Here is a 17,398-nt window from a genome sequence, read left to right on the forward strand (position 1 = left end):
GGAAGATAATAATTACATCCTGCCAAGGAGTACACTGCAATCATTCCGCTTGAATGTTCAGGTAAACAAAAATTTATTTTTTTCTTCAAATAATTATGTTTGTGATATGTAGGCATGTAGGCCTACACACACGCACACCCACACACACACACACACACACACACACATATATATATGATATATGTATATATATTCAGGTGGATAGCTAGATGAAAGATTATAAAAAGACAGAGAGAACGATACATTAATTCAAAAGAATATGTCGTTCATTAACATTATCTAGCTATCCAATCTCGATCTCCGTTTTCTCTTGTCATCTATGACTCACCTATAGCTATCCCGCACAAATGTCTATGTCAGTGAAATCTGTCACAAGCCCTTTTCGTCAGCTCTAATGACTATTGTATGCTATCCAAATAAATGATTTCCATTATCATATATCGGAACCTTGCTAATCATGAAAATTGATTACAAGTTTTTCCTTCTTTAACTCTTCTCACAAATGAACATGTGCTATCAACTCTATTATGATTTTTTTTTACCCACTAAAGACTTACAATGGAATTATGATGCAATAAAAATTATCTCACAATTAGCTTGTATAAACCGCAGCACATTAAACTGAATAAAATTTCGGGCTCACCCACTTCATACATGTCACCAACTACCCCTTTTGTCGTAACTAGACCAATATGGGCATCATTCGTTGCCTTGACGTCGAACACGATGCGTAAGTCGAGCGCCCTCTCCAGCGGAACCGCGGGTAGCTCGAAACGATACTCGAAGAGGCCACCTGTATGGAAACTGATTGGTTCTGTGGGTAAGAAGACAGATTTTGAACAATTAAATCTGATATAGAATATATCACAGGCACGTATTAGGCTTGGAAACAGGTTCATCATTGTTTGCTGTCACGTGAGTCCACATGTCAAGAACGTCCCCGATCACACAGAATTCAGCAAACAAGCGCAAACGAACAAAGAAAACAAACGAACACCACCAAACTTGCATTACAAATTGTAACACACCTGGCATGGAGTCGTTTCTTGCTAGTGATCCTCTGCATTGTGCCGTGTTTACCTCAGACGAGTTCGTTACCTCGGGAGAGGTTAGTGGTTCCGTGGTGATGAATGGTGCCTCTGACGTGGTCGTTGGTTCCGTGACAGCACCTTCAGTCCCCGGATGCTCGGTCGTATCAAGAAGTAGCTCCGCGGTCGTCTCAAATGACGCCAAGGTGGTGGGTGGAACATACAAGGTCGATCTCGATGGCATAGGGGTGCTCCCTGCTGGTGTCGACACGTGAACTGGTCCTTGCGGATTTCCTACAGCAGCGTGAAGGAATATCAACAAATTCCTTACTGGCAGACAGCATTGAACATCAGACTTGCGGAACCATATGATGAACAAGGTGCCTTTTCGGTGAAAATATGTTTCTACTTCAAACTGTTCGTGTAACCTTAAATGTCAAGTGGTTTCTAATAATCTTTCAAAAAGCTAAAAGGTGAATTCCCTTTTCAACCAAAACCATATACCATCCCTTTATAAACTACTTATTTTCCAAAGACAGAGGTCCTAATAAAAGGTGGGTTTTACCTTTTATTAGGACCACTTTGTTTTACATGTATTTTGTTTTCAGTTATCTCAGCCATTTCAAACCCAATTTTCATCAAATAAACCCTTAATTCCTCTTAGAATCGTATGCTCTTTAATATCTCATATAAGTGGTTTCTAATTATCTCGCAAAAAAATAAAATCTGAACGCCCATCTCAACTAAAAGTACTTCATCCCATTAAGCTGATTATTACATCAGTAAGAAAAGTCATGAGGAAGGAATGTGCGATTTTCATACAGTTACAATTTTGTGGAATTTAGCTCGCTTGTATAGGCCCCCTTCCCATGTGGTATACCTATGACGGGTCATAGGATTGAAGTTGGAAAATCAATCAATAAGTCAATCAATCAATCAATTAATCAATCGATCAATCAAACAAAACGAGTAAACAAAGAAGCAAAAAACAACAACAACAACAACAACAACCCACCCAACCAAAAACATAAACAGAAATAAATAAAAAACAAAAACAAAACATCCACGCATGAAATGCAAATTGTTACTCTTACACACCTGTCATGGAACCATTTCTTGGTGGCAAATCTTTCTCCTCGGTGATGTTTACCTCAGACGCGTTCATTACCTCAGGAGAGATTGGGGGTTCCGTCTTGTTGAATGGCGCAGCCTCTGACGTACCAATCAATTCCGTGACAGCATCTTCCGTCGTTGGATGCCCGGTCTTATCGACAAGTAACTCCGTGATCGTATCAAGCAGTAACTCCGTGATCGTTTCGAATGAGGTCACGACGGTGGGTGGAACAGACGGTGTCGAACTTGATACTGTAATGATGTGTTCAGCCGGTGTTGACACATCAACTGCTCCTTGCGTAGTTCCTACAGCAGCGTAAAAAGAATATGAATAGATTTCTGAATGGCGAGGAAGCTTTGAACATAAGGCCTGGAAAAAAATCAGAAGGGGGTTTCGTTTCCGGTCATGTAAAGGTGCTTTTCTCCTTCAAACTGCTCGCGTTAACCTAATATGCTGGCATGGCAAAAAGACGTCACCGGAAACAGAAAATCCTGGCAGTATCAACTGGATTTTTTTTTTTTTTTTTTTTTTGGGGGGGGGCAGGAAATTTTTCAAGGCAGTATCAACTAGAAAACTTCTTTCTCAAGAATTCTATTTTTTGAACAATCATAATCATTTTCCGTGATATTATGTATGTATTGATTCTGCCAACGTGCAAGAAGTTGGGAAAGACGTTGATAGTTGGAATACAGTGATAGGCAGACATGGACTGAGAGGGGGAAAAACCGAACAGCTCAGTGGTCTGCTTCTAACCTAGTTTACTGGGGGCTGAAAACCAACTGAACACACTGTTAAGAATGGGTGAAGCTACACAAGACAACATGGATGGAACTTGGATCCAAGCAATATTGCAACTTAGTGAACCGCTCAAGACGCCTTGATTGCTAGAGCTATGAGGGGAGCAGAGTGCTGGACCTGGGGGTGCTGGACAGATCACCGAACGGTCAAACCGTCCCCAGGCTACTCAGTGTCCATATACCTACATCGTGAGAGGCCAAAACTGACTCGTCCATCGTTCAACACAACAAAGCTGAGTGCGTCAATTGCGAGAGAGCCCTACCAGGTTCACCTTGATGAACTACTCGCCGTTCACGAACCTCTAGCTGTAGATATAACAAAGAAGTTTAAAAAAAGAATCAGTTCAATCTGATGGTGACTAGAGCAGCTAAAGATGTACTTGGAATACAAGAAACGAGCTCACAAAAACTGGTTCGATGAAACTAGTATTGTAAAGGAGATTGTCAGAGCCTTGGAAGAAAAGCGCACTGTCTAATTGAATGGCAAAATGACAACAACTCCACCTCAAGAAAGACCGTTTCAAGAATCCATAGAAGGCCCAACGAGAACTTTGTGTCGTACAGGACAGCTGGTAAGACTGAAAAGCTGATTAGGCCCATCACAATGCAGAGTCAGACTACTCAACATTGCTCAAGGCAAAGAAAATATCACTGATCGTTGGAGGGAGTACTTTTCCACACTCCCGGATAGGCCCTCTATACGAACTATTGACACCACAGTCCAGGAGAAGTGCTTACAGCAGAGCTTAGATCTGTGCGTTGTCTTCATTGATCTCATTCCGTGAGAGACTGAAGAGAGAGACCATCTGGTAGATCCTTGGAAAGCTTGGTTTCCCGAGAAATTTTGGTGAAGTTCATCCGACTTTTCTAAAATGGAATGGAAGTGTCTCGTTCTCTCTAACTGTAGAGCTTCAAGGCCCTTCGAAGTCTCTGGAACAGGGCTGTGTACCGGTACCTATCCTTTTCAACTTATTATTTTTTTTACTTTCGTATACTCAAACCCCTTGTACAGGACCTTACAGGGTGTACCTGAGATACAGACTGGATGGTTTGCTCTTTGACTTGAGGAGGCTGAGTTCGGAAAAAGACTGTAGAATGATCCTGGAAGAAGTTGGCCTACTTTTCGCTGACGACTGTGTCCTCACGGCTATGAACTCCAAGCCATCATTAACAAATTTTCTGAGGTCGGTCCATTCATTGGTCTCCAAATCAGCCTTGATAAGACGAAAGTCCTCTATCAGCCCTCGATCATCAGAAATCTCACCAACCCCTCCCACTATCTCCACTGAAGGCACTCAGATGAAGGCTGTTGCCCAGTTCAAGTACCGTGGGAGCATCATTTCTTCTAAAAGTACCCTAGGCAAAGAGACACCTGCTTGTATCAACAGAACAAGTCAGTCGCTGGCTCGCCTTCGCTCACACGTGTTGAACCATAATAAAATCAAGCTGGTGGAAACTAATACCAATGCGTATGAGGCAGTATAGTCCTCACAAGCCTGTTTTGTGGCCGTGCAACTTGGACCATCTACAGAAAACACGTGAAGCGTTTTGAGTGTTTCCACGTACTAGATCTCTCGGGTTGATCATAGGGATAAAATGACAGGACCAAATAACATTAAGAAGCCTTGGTTAGAGGAGGTCCCTGCAACATTGAATCTATGACGTTGAAGGCCCAACTCCGCTGGACTGGAATGTATTTCGCATGAAAAGCAACGCGCCTTCAGGTTCTTGGCAAAAGGCGAACAGAACGGCCAAAACAGAGATACGAAGACTGCATCAAACACACTCTCAATCTCAGTAACATTTCTCTAGAAATCATGAGATACTTGCTTTAGATAGGCAGCTCTGGCGTGCTCGGACAAAGGAAGGAAAAAAAAAGGATCCTTCCGACACCAGGGCTAGAGAACCCAGGAAGACTATCATAGATGCACCATGTGCAGTGCATGCAGCCGCCTTTTCCCAGCCTTCACATTACATCCGCTTGTAAGCCCCCAGAAAAAAGACTCGTGAGCTACAGTTAGCAGCAAGTGAGGAGATATCATCGAATTAATGGTCTACCTACCACTATACTAAACCATGACTAAACTAACCCATTTTACTCTACCGTACCCCAGCTGACGTTTAGCACAGTTCGGGCTGAAACGGGCATTCCAGACGATTTTCATAATTTCAAATTATATAGTACATAAATCGACAGCTCCATGTATAGATTTCTGGAATTTATTGCGGTTCCTGCGCAGAGAAACAATACTTTGAAAAAAACCTTGAACAAATTACACTGAACAATGATGATGACATAGAGGAAGCTCCGATATTTCAGAAATGTAGCCAATGGGTAGCAATACCGCTTGCTTGCAAGTCACCTGTGTATAATCTATTCATGCCTTCTTTTTTGTTCTGCTTCCTTGAGCCCCAACTCGTACATTCTTATGGTGAGGCTGCCATGTCATCATCCTTGTTAATTGCAATTTGTTATGAATTTCACAAACATTCTTATTCTTCATCTCAATGATCACAAATTCTGAAACTCTGTACTCAGTATAACCAATTTATAGTTGTTCAAATGTATATCTAAAAATCTGAAAATCATCCAGAGGTCTCCTTGAATAACCACGCAGGGTTTTCTGAAAGATTTTCCTCCTCACTTGACTCGGTCGTATCACGTGATGCTGACGTGGTACGTGGTACATGTACAGATGCTGCACTGGTTCTTTCAGCCGATGATGGCTCACCATCTGATCCGTGTGGATGTCCTGGCATGGATTTGTGACAGAATATCGAAAACTCTTTAATGGTTGACAGTACTTGACATAAGGCTTAGGAATAATTCAAGAAGAACGTTCCATTTCCCTCAATTAAAAAATTGTTTTTTCTCTTTCACAAGCTCGGGTAATCTTTATGACGAAAGATGTCAATGAGCTAAGAAAGATCCTCGCCGCTGGGGTATTGATTGTGCCAACATGCAAGAAGTCAGCATGTAATCACACTACCGACTTAATTCAATTCAATTCTCTTCTATTCAATTTATTGATTTCATAAAAGCAATTCAGCCAATATTTTGTACAATAATCAAATCAAAATAATCAAACAAAAAGTCAGTGGCTTGAAGATATGAAAATAGGGCAAGACTTTTTCAAATCACCTACAGTACTTCAACTCATTTTTCCCCCTTTGAATGTATATCCTCACTGGATTTATGAATTATTTTCATTCTTACCTTTCTCAGTCCTTTCACGCGATTCCGGTTTGGTAGGCGGCACAAATGGTGTCAAACTCGATACTGTAGTGCCCATGTATTCAGCCGGTGGTGATTCATCAACGGGACCTTGTGGAATTCCACGGCAGTGTAACGGAATTGATTGTTAATAAATTAGTAGGCTTGATAACAGGTTGAACGCTGCATTTCTTATTTATAGTATTGTAAAATTTCCTGCTTGGCACATGTCTGTACTATGTTCCCTTATAATTGATTTCCCTTTCTGTTTTCCTTATTGGCTTAACGCTATTGAAAGTACTCCACGTTCATTCTATTATTTGTGTTTGTGTGTGTGTGTGTGTGTGTGTGTGTGTTCTTTATTCCCTCAATTAAAAAAATTGCAAGATACCATATCGCCCAGAGGCAGTAATCCCAGTCAAGCAAACTGCCTATTGAGAAAGGTCTAGCCTCTTCACCTGTACCTAGAGGTACGATAATGATTATGTATCTTTAGTTATTGCTCGTGTATTCACACACGTGATTATTTATTCCCCTCAAGTATACTTTAGTCACTCTGTTTTATGTATTGATGAGAACGTTGCTGATTTGTCATAATGATTTCATGTGGAGAAATGAAACAAATTGAAAGAGAAACCTTTCCCTAGGCTAAAAAAAGAAGAACATTCATCCATACACAAGGACACTTCATCTATATGCAAACTGACCCTCGCTTTACATAACTTAAGCAAATTGGGCTATTCATACAAAACGTTCCAAAATACATAGAAAAAACACACACATTGTTCTACATTGAGTATGAGGCGATGCCTTAATTAGTAAGAAAAAGTAAGAAAAAGGGAACTTTCGGATGGTTAGTGGAAAATTGTTTTGCATGTATTGTAAATGTGAATATCAATTAATCGGAAATCATTTTCAAAGCATTTCTAACCAATATATCTCTTTATCTTTTTAGCACAAGTACCAATTCCAAGGATTGCCAAGACGTCATAACACTGCCCCGTTATCGTACATGACAGTTAGGATTGTGATTCGATTGACTACGGGAACTGCTCTTCTGCACTCCTCTGCTCCTTTGGCCAAAGTATTGAATTGATATGGAATGAATACTCGCAAGCAAGCAATCACGGGAGCCTCGGTTACATAAGAATGAAGTGCCTTGCCTAGGGGGCACAAACCGCTGCGACCAGGGGATTCGAACCATGAAAGTACGCCAAATCAGTTCCTCATGCCATGATAACCGAGGAAGAGTCGACACCATAATGGAAGACCCACCTGTGTCATACTCCGAGTTTCGATCGCCGGGTGAACGGTGGCAGGTGTAGTTCTCCGGCGTTTCTTCGCACCGTTGTTCGCGGGGGCATGGGTTGCTATGGCAATCTGCAGAAACATCGCCAATGAGCAGATTTTAACCGGCGGGGGTAGCGGGGAGGGGGACAGTAATCTTGCAAAGCCTTTACGTAGTTCAGTAGTTTTGAAGGAATGATATAGTATTGTTTGAGGTGAGGATTCAGCTTTTAGTTCTTTGCGAGATATACTAAATACCACTTTATGAAATTTTACAATGCATACAACTCTAGGAGAAATTCAAAGTTTATTTGATGACAATCGGTTCTGAAATAGATAAAATATTTAAAACCAAAGTAAAACAAAGCGATCCTAATAAAAGGTGGGTCCAACTTTTTATTAGGATCGCTTTGTTTTGGATATCTCAACCATTTCAAAACCGTTTTTCATCAAATAGACTTTCAATTCCTCTCAGAATTATGCTCTTACATATTTCATAAGAAGTTTCTCATTTTCTCAAAAGATCACCAGAAAACAAGCTGGAAACCAGAAGCCCCATCTCAACCAAAACTGTACCATCCCTTTTGACTATCTCTGCATTGCACCAAGCATTTCTACATAGCCTATGCAAGCAGCAAACTGAACTCTTACTTGGTTGCATGCAGGCATCATAATGAAGTGGACTACTTGAGTGATCAAAGGGACCGAACTCGAATAATTAAAGAATTAAATTTATAGTCGTTCAGTTCAGGATGACTCTCTTGATATTCTTTTAATTTTGCATAAATTTTTTATTTGACGTTTTTCTTGTACTCCTTTTGTGCAAGTTAACATCTCTCTTTATCTCCCTTTCTTACTATCTATCCACATGTATCTATCTATCGCTATCTCTCTTTCTCTCTGATCTCTGTTGGTATAAAATATATTATGCATATGGTAATTGGTTAATTAATGAGTGTACAATGTAAAATCTATATAGCTTTTATTACGTGCGGGTGCATCCATATACTTACCAGGCACACGACATATCACGTAGCCATTCACACGTCTAGCAGCCGGACACGTATTTTGCACCAAGGGTGAAAACCGTACAAGCTTAGCTATCGTGACAACCCGCGATTCACTGCGCCAATTCTTTCCCGCGCACATCAAAGGTAGTGATTTATGCACGCCACCATCCTGAAAATCAACGCTCTGCTGGCACGAATGTTCTCGTGTGTTGCCTTCGGCTATTCCATTTGTAGTTAGGACAGAGATAAAAAAAGTGAACTTAATCAGCAAAAATGGTAGCTGAAACGTACTTGAGCACATTTATTTTTGTCACAGTATTTCATTGGTTCTATTTCTTTTAAACCAAAAGAAAATAATTTAAATGTTTCCGTGTCGGAGGTTTAAATGGGATACTTTTGTAAACCAAGTTACAGTCAGATCAACACGGAGACAATAGCTTTGGGGATTCTGCGGCTCACCATGTATGAACATTCATTAACATTCGACCAGCTGTAGTATCCAAGTTTGGCAGAGTTCATTGCTGAAATGTCATTGGAGTGCCATTTGAAAGAGATCTTGTGAATCCACGAGGTCATAGTCAGGGTCAAATTCCCAAATGAATTTATTTAAAAATCTAAAAGATATTGGGAAAAAACTACTGCAATTTGATTATGAATCACGTAATTGAAATCTCACCTGAAGTCAGGACAAGAGCTATTAATAGAATCAGTCCCAACATAAGGCCGTTTGCTTTCCCTGTTAAAGAGAAGAAAATGATGCGATGTGATACATGTAGTAGAATTATCGATGAAAGACCAAGCCTCCTTTGCATCCGACCTTGACAACGTAACAGATTGTAATTGAGGCGGTTCAAGAGGTAGAGAGTTCCGACTGGTTATAGTGATTCGACTAGCTGTCGCTTTTGTGTGGATGGACAAAAGAATAAGTCAACAGCTGTGTGGTTGTGCCTTCGATGTTCGAAGTTTGAAGCCGCCGTTTTTTCTAGACAATCTGAAGATTCATTTTGAACTCTAGCAGAATGTCGGTTATTTTAGTCGCTTTTGTTTCAAAAAATGAAATGAATTTTCACCAATATATAATAAAACATATAAAACCAAAGTCAGTCCCGTCTAGGTATGTATGCAAATATGTAGAATCAGAGCCGTATGTCGTGAAAGTGTTTAAAACTGTACCTTCCTGCATGGACAGCCGATTTTGCCACTTTTCAGCCTAATGCCGACAAATAAAACTGTTAAGGAACAATCTTCAAGTATGGTTCTTTATGACTTAGTTTATAATGTCAGATGACTATATCCCGAACATGACAAGTCAAATAATTTTGAACAAAAAATGCCCACGACACCTACACAATAAACCCCGTGTTGTAATGTCGAACTCGTGGGCAGTTTTTACCTATAGTGTCGAACCCATGGGCCTTGGTATTTGCCCAGTGTCAAACTCATGGGCTTATTTGACTCGTGGACCTTTTTTTTTCAATGTTGGACTTGTGGGCTGTAGGTCCTATATAATGACTCTTGAATATTGGTCTCGTGTAATGACCCCCTAAAGAGGCATCTGATGTCCTGGTTAAATAGGATAATAATAACAACAACAACAACAACAACAACAATGACAACATTAATATGATAATGATAATGACAATAATAATGTGATTATTATTATAATGATAATGATAATAAATGTAATGATAATAATAGTATAACTGTTACAATATATCTATCATTATTCTGGTTATTATTATTGTCATTATACTATTACCCTGATTATCATTGTATTCATACTCATTGATACTACTATCATCATGTCTGTTAAGACCATTTTATTTACACTGATTCCGTTGTTAAGAACAGACACGATTTATTTTCAAAATGTACTGCCTTTCAGCGAGTACGGAAACAATGACAACATCTTTTATATAAATGATCCTATTACCGTGACCGAAGCAGAAGACGTGAAGGCATACACTCAGCACGCCTGTCATGCTGGCATAATCAATATCACCCCTCGCAATCTCAACCGATTCTCTGATTCGCAAGTTTCAACTCAGAGATATTTCTTCCGGTCTCAAAAGAGGTTCCGTGTGTTCGATGGTCACTGAAAGGAATGAGAGTGGCTGAGACTTCATTCGGGAATTTATTTCTGAATTTCACCCAGACCTCGACAGTTCTCAACATTCATCGACGCGTCAAACCGTATACCTGTCATGGTTATAATAATGAGCAAATTGCTCTCTACTTTCATAGCGTAATCGCCCATGCGAAAAGCTTTCACGTAATTAAAAAGAGGCAAGATGCTCAGTGCCTCTTGTTTTTTGAGGATTTATTTCAATGAAAATATTCCGAAGGTTGACCTCATGTCTGACGGTCAGGGACCTTCAAATTGAATTAATTTTTTGAATAATTAAAGATGATATCATGATATTATGTGATAACCAGCTATCTGAACGGCTTGTAGTGTTCAGAATCTCCCACCAGTGATATATATACAACAAAAGAAGTATTTCTTCCTCTATCAATGAGGTGTCATATCTGAATGAAAATGCTGGTTTTGTGCAAAATAATCGAGCAGAATTGATTCAACATTTATTGACAAACTTCTGCGTGAAAATGAAAATGATTTCATGAATCATGCATGAATGAGCATTGAGCCTACATCAGACAAAACAGTCATCAGAGTCATGGGGGGGGGGGGTCTTTGGAACGAAATTTTGATAAATATTTTGATTCTTGTGTTTCAGTGTTTTTATTGTTTTAACGTTCTCACACGTATCCTGCACTTTTTTTAAGGTTGAGAGAGCGCAGTGCTAGGAAAAATTATTTATATTCAAGCCTCCCAACATTGCAAAATCCCTTCAGTTTAAAGGGGATGGCGAGTAACTGATCAGTGGGAATCAGTGGGAATGCTGGGGATGATTGTTCCAATCCTTGTGGAGTATACGTTATATATCTATTGTTGTGTGAAAATTATTTGCTTCAGAACGGTCTCATATTCAAGTAATGTGCAGTTTAATCGCCCCGTCACTGTACAGGCATGCTAACCTGGAAACATTAAACTGCACATTACTTGAATATGAGACCATTCTGAAGCAAATAATTTTCACATAACAATAGATACATAGTGTACTCTTAAATGAATCCCACAAGGATTGGAACAATCATCCCTCAGCATTCCCACTGATTCCCAGTAATCAGTTACCAGCCATCCCCTTTAATGAAAGATTTGACATCAGACAATTTTGACCACCATGTGATTTCGGTCCATATTGTGTAAACGTGGTTGAGTGAAGATGAAAAAAGTTGTGTTAAAGAAATTATCATGCTCTATAAAGTAGTGAGGATTTGTTCATTTTAGCACTGAATGTTTAACTTGTTTCAAGAATCCTAAAATCGACTCATGTAACTTTTGAAAACTAACCATTTTGTCATTGATGTGTGTTCACTCGAGCATGACTCAACAGAGCAATCTGATTTGCAAGTTTCAAGTTTCAATTCATTTCATACTTTTCACATATCGTTTCGCTTCGTTTATTTCATTTCCAGCAGAGTGACAATGTACAAATATATCACGAGAAAAGAACAAATGGTATGAAAATAAAAGTACATATTCTCAATACGTCAAAATATCATATAAACACCATGAATTAAGGAAGAAATAAATAAACGTATACCGTATGTCCCAAAAAAAAAATACAACGGGGCCATATGCAATGATATCTTTAAAAATATTGCATCAATCTAAATACAAATTCAGGGTATGAAATTATAACTCATTGCCCACATCTTACAGAAAACCCCATTCGATTTGCTTCTGTGGTCAAAGAGAAATGAGTAATTTTGTAGAGGATGTCGGGAATCTCTTTTGTCCAAGTTCTGTCTATTGTTCACACACAAAATCATTGAAGTGCTAAACTTGACATGACATATTTTACTACAATCCACATTTCTCTGTGACCGCTTAACCAAATCGAATTGGGATTTCCTGCAAATTAGACCTAAGATGTTATATTTTAGGAAACTGAAGTAGCATTAAAAAAAAATAATCATATCGGATGTTATCAATGCGAAAATCTGATTGTAATTTTTGTGTGACATACTGCAGTATGTCCCCAAAAAATTACAATCAATTTTTCGAACTGATAACATCCAAAATGATCCACCTGTCTAAGTGCTACTTCAGGGTCTTAAAATATAACATCTTAGCTCTATTTTGCAGAAAATCCCATTCAATTTGGTTAAGCGGTCAAAGAGAAATGTAGATTGTTGTAAAGCATGTCATGAGTCTGATTTTTCCAAGTTTAGCACTTCGATGATTTTGTGTGTGAACAATAGACAGAACTTGGACAAAAGAGATTCCCGACATCCTACACAAAATTCCTCATTTCTCTTTGACCACAGAGGCAAATCAAATGGGGTTTTCTGTAAGATGTGGGCAATGAGTTATAGTTTCATACCCTGAATTTGTATTTAGATTGATGCAATATTTTTAAAGATATCATTGCATAGGGCCCCGTTGTAATTTTTTTTTTTGGGGGGGGGGTCATACTGTACATGTTATCTGCTGCGTAATTTTGAAAATGGAGGGGAAGCTAAAAATTATAGCTATCGATATCAGGACCTTCATCAAAAGTGATAACACACGTTCTTGTTCCTTGTCAGTGATATAAAATTAGTATACATACATATTAATATACACAGTATAATCACAAAGATTAAGAGGATTTTTTTTGTACATTAAGTAAATAAACATAACTATATATCATTATGAAAGCATACCTTCAGTCAGTGTGTTGCTATTATGGCCTATGTTTGTTTTTTCAATGCTTTTTCCATAGTATAGAGACATTGTTTTCAAAAAAAGGAAAAGATGACGTTTCTCAGCAACGAATTTGATAATTCACATTTTTGCCGTATAGATATCTTCAAAGAATTTTAGCAAAGTGGCTATAAATTTTTAGCCACGTTTTTTTACACCATACACTGTAAAAACATCGATGTTAGATTTAACACCACGCGTGTTAACACCGATCACACTTCAATAAAGGACCACACCCACAGGTGTTAAAAATGCACTGTGATGGTGTTGAAAAGTGTTCACCTGACACTTCGTGGTGTTAATTTGACACTGTACCTGGTGTTATTTTGACACTGTACTGGTGTTAATTCAAAAATGACACCACATGGTGTTGATTTGATATTTGTTGGTGTTAATATCAATGGTTTAACACCCGTCCAGCTTCAATACTGAGACCACACCAGCTGGTGTTACTTTGGTGTAAATTTATTTTCACATTTTTTCAAAAATCTAGTTTTTTAATGTAAAATTCTTGATCGTCTTGTTTAAATTAAAAATCAACAAGAAGTGCAGTTACTAAGAAACTCTTCAAAAAACAGTTTAAAATTTGGAAATGACACCCGGAGGTGTTAATTTAACACCATAAATGAGCACCGAAAATTTAACACCAGCCCGGTGTTCACTATTTAACACCGGACTTTTTGCAGTGTACAAAGGAATGCATAAGGTGTCACCACTTTGGGCCCCTCCCCCACTTTTTTTTACCCCGGAAGTGTGTAAGCGGCACTAGAAAGAAATAGATAGAAATCTTAAAGTGTGAGAGCGGTAAAGCTTCTCTTTTTTCTTCTTCTTCTTTTTGGCTTGTCAGCTGAAGAAACCCGGAAGTGGCACCCTACAGAAACTACAGAAGTTGCGCTAAAGACCCCTTTTTTTTTTCTTGTTAGCTGATGAAACTCGGAAGTGGCACCAGAAGTCAGAAGTCTGAACTCTCCCCCCCCCCCCCCCCCCCCCCCCCCCCCACTTTTGAAAACGTGGCGCCGGCCATGATCATGGCTTAGAGACTATAGGTGACGACCTGGTGGCAACTCGAGTCTCGTTGGTTGCGGAGGCGTTTCCGCGATGTCTTTTGGTCTTCCTCGTAGCCCGAGCAGCGACTGCATGCCGCGTCGCGACGTCTCCCCAGTGAGATACTAGTAGGCCCTTTCAAAATCAACCCCAAGACGCAAACACATGACGGAATTTTCACACCACGAGGCATTACATGTGAAAAGCTTTAGATTATTCACCAGTACAGTGAATGCAGTACGAATACTATTACACGAGACAACGAATCACGTTTACTCACATCTAAAGGAAATCGAGACGTCACAGCTGTTGCATCTGGATTGATGAATTGATATTTGAAGTGCTAATCATTTTAATTAAATCACAAATGACATTGTTATCAAGGTCCACACACGGTCCACTAGTTGTAAGGTGGAGGTCACTTCCTTCCGTTTCAGACGCCTTTGAAAATAATGCTTCCTACGTTCCATCTTTTTAGATTTACGACGCGGACGTTTAAGACGACGATAGCATTGGCCGTTCTCCTCTCTCCTAATATATTATGATCAGTGCATCAACTAGAATAAGATATCTGCGACGTGAATTGAGCGGACGCAGAAATAGCCCAGAACGCATAGTGAAAACTCAGACGACACGAGATATATACAGTAAATACATGTAGATTTATTTTGATGAGCGATTTTGCGCATGCGTAGAACAGTTTTTGTTTTCCTCCGAACGTCCGCGTAGCGAAAGTCTAAAGTTCCCTAATCAGAGACTTATTCAGCAACAAGAATATTTAGACATACCTGGCAGTGTCAAGGTCAAGTCAAAAGTAAAGTCGGTATACCCATCGAAAACAAGTTCGATAAATCTTGTCTACATCAAACCGATTTTTTTTTCCATAATCTTTTGTTGATTCCATATTCAATACAATTTCATGATAAATCGAATCACATGTATTACAAAATTTACGATTCAACAAAGCACAATTACAATGAAATCAAGCCAAGCTGTACTTTCAGCAGAAACAGTGCATTCGTAAAGAATATACAATGCACCGGAAAAAAACCAACATACACTGCTTACTCACCCACCAACAATCGATACATCTATCACTACTATATAGATTGATTATCGCAAGACTATAACTTCTACAGAATTAAAAGTCAGTATGAATTTGTTATATAGGCCCTACAGGTGACAATACTTTTCGTACTAACTGGTTACTGTTTGCCTATTTTAGTAGGCAGACCTACACCAGCAGCTAGGAGGCGAAAAAAAAATCATGACTGCTTAATCTTTTATTTTTCATACTTTTTACCCATGTTTCCGTTTACTTTCACTTTTGAAATAGATTGGGTGACACTGATGCCCACTAATGTGCATTTTTCACCTATTCTACGATTTGTGTGCAGTTCATACCAAGCTATCAAGTGGTTTATTGTATCAAACGATTTCCAAAAAACATTTATTGCACCACAAAAGAACTGAACGGGAGAATGACAGGATTGGCAATTGGCACCTAAGTGCTCATCTCGCAAGTCACCTTAACCTGCATCTGAGCAGAACAATCATGATTATTTAATGAGACTGTTCATATAGATTATTTTAATACTTTTTCAATGTCAACGATTGTGTGATTGCGTGAGTGTGATTGTGTTGTTGTTGTTTTTTGTATCCATGGTAACCAAACCCAACAAGATGCATGGTAATCTATCAACGTTCACGCATGGCTTAGCACTCCAGTTCTTGCCTGTCATAGCCAAAGCACAAAAAACGGAGAATATTCATGACGCAAGATGGTTTTTACAGAGCGTACTTCAATTCATGTTTTAAAAAAAAATCAAATCAAATATTATTATTTCCAATACCACATTTTTGTTTTCGGATACAAAGGAAAACAAACAAACAATGAATTACAACAATATATAAACATACACAATTATATGAAACTATTTGTTCAAAATAATTGTATTATTGGAAAAGAGAAGCCCACGTAGAAGACAAGCTTGTACGGACGTGGCCCACTCAACAAATTGAACTTGCAGTAAAAGAAAAGTGAAGAAACGGAAGCAAGCACACTGGCTCACATGCCCGACGTTGGGGGAAAACATAGGCAGCACAAACAACAGGAGTCAAATGGGAAGGAGGAAACTTGCGCGTACCATATATGTGTAAGCTTTCTTTAAAGGACAAGTTCACCTTCATATACATAAGGATTGAGAGAATGCAGCAATATTAGTAGAACACATCAGTGAAAGTTTGAGGAAAATTGGACAATCCGTTCAAAAGTTACGAATATTTTAAGTATCTGCGCAGTCACTGCTGGAAGAGAAGACTACTACAGTGTATGGTGTCACATGCGTACAACTATATAAGGAAAATAAAAAGAGAATTTCACAAAACTTTACTTTTTGAATAAAGTGCACAGTTCTTCGACTTGCTACTGACGTATGTTAAGGGTAATATTATTCCCCCTGCCTTCTGAAAGAGAGAAGTCGAGAGTTCTTTTGTTATGGGAGAAAGATAGAAATATGTTGAATTTTCTTTATTCTTTCTTTATATAGTTGTACTCATGTGACATCACAAGCTATAGTAGTCTTTTCATCCAGCCGTGACTGAGCAGGAACTTCAAAAATTCATAACTTTTTAACGGATTGTCCGATTTTGCTCAAACTCTCACTGATGTGTTGTACTAATATTGCTGCATTCACTTAACCCGAATGTCTCTGAAGGTGAACTTGTCCTTTAATGGATTGAGCAAAATCACCTCAATAGAATGGCAGAGCTTTTGTCTGAACTATAGGACAGTCATAGAGATGTGGAAACTTTCACATTATTTTCACGAAACAGTGATGAGTCGTAAAGGAGAGAGGATGACAATTTCATAGCCTCCAAGTATAGGCATATCCCTTTGACCTACACACAAAGCTGCATTAATTTGTCTTTTTTCACACGAAATGAAAACGACCAACTATCACTCTGTTCTATGCAATTGAGATATATAATATCCGAGCAATTGCTAGAGGTGAGGAGGGGGGGGGAGGTTGAAGATGCTAATTCCTCGATCAAAAACATAACTTTTCTGATTTGTTTTTTCTTCTTCTTC

The sequence above is a fragment of the Diadema antillarum genome, unplaced genomic scaffold, assembly GCF_040938485.1.
Source record: "Diadema antillarum isolate AM-2024a unplaced genomic scaffold, OU_Dant_1.0 seq00000098_RagTag, whole genome shotgun sequence".
Taxonomy (NCBI): Eukaryota; Metazoa; Echinodermata; class Echinoidea; order Diadematoida; family Diadematidae; genus Diadema; species Diadema antillarum.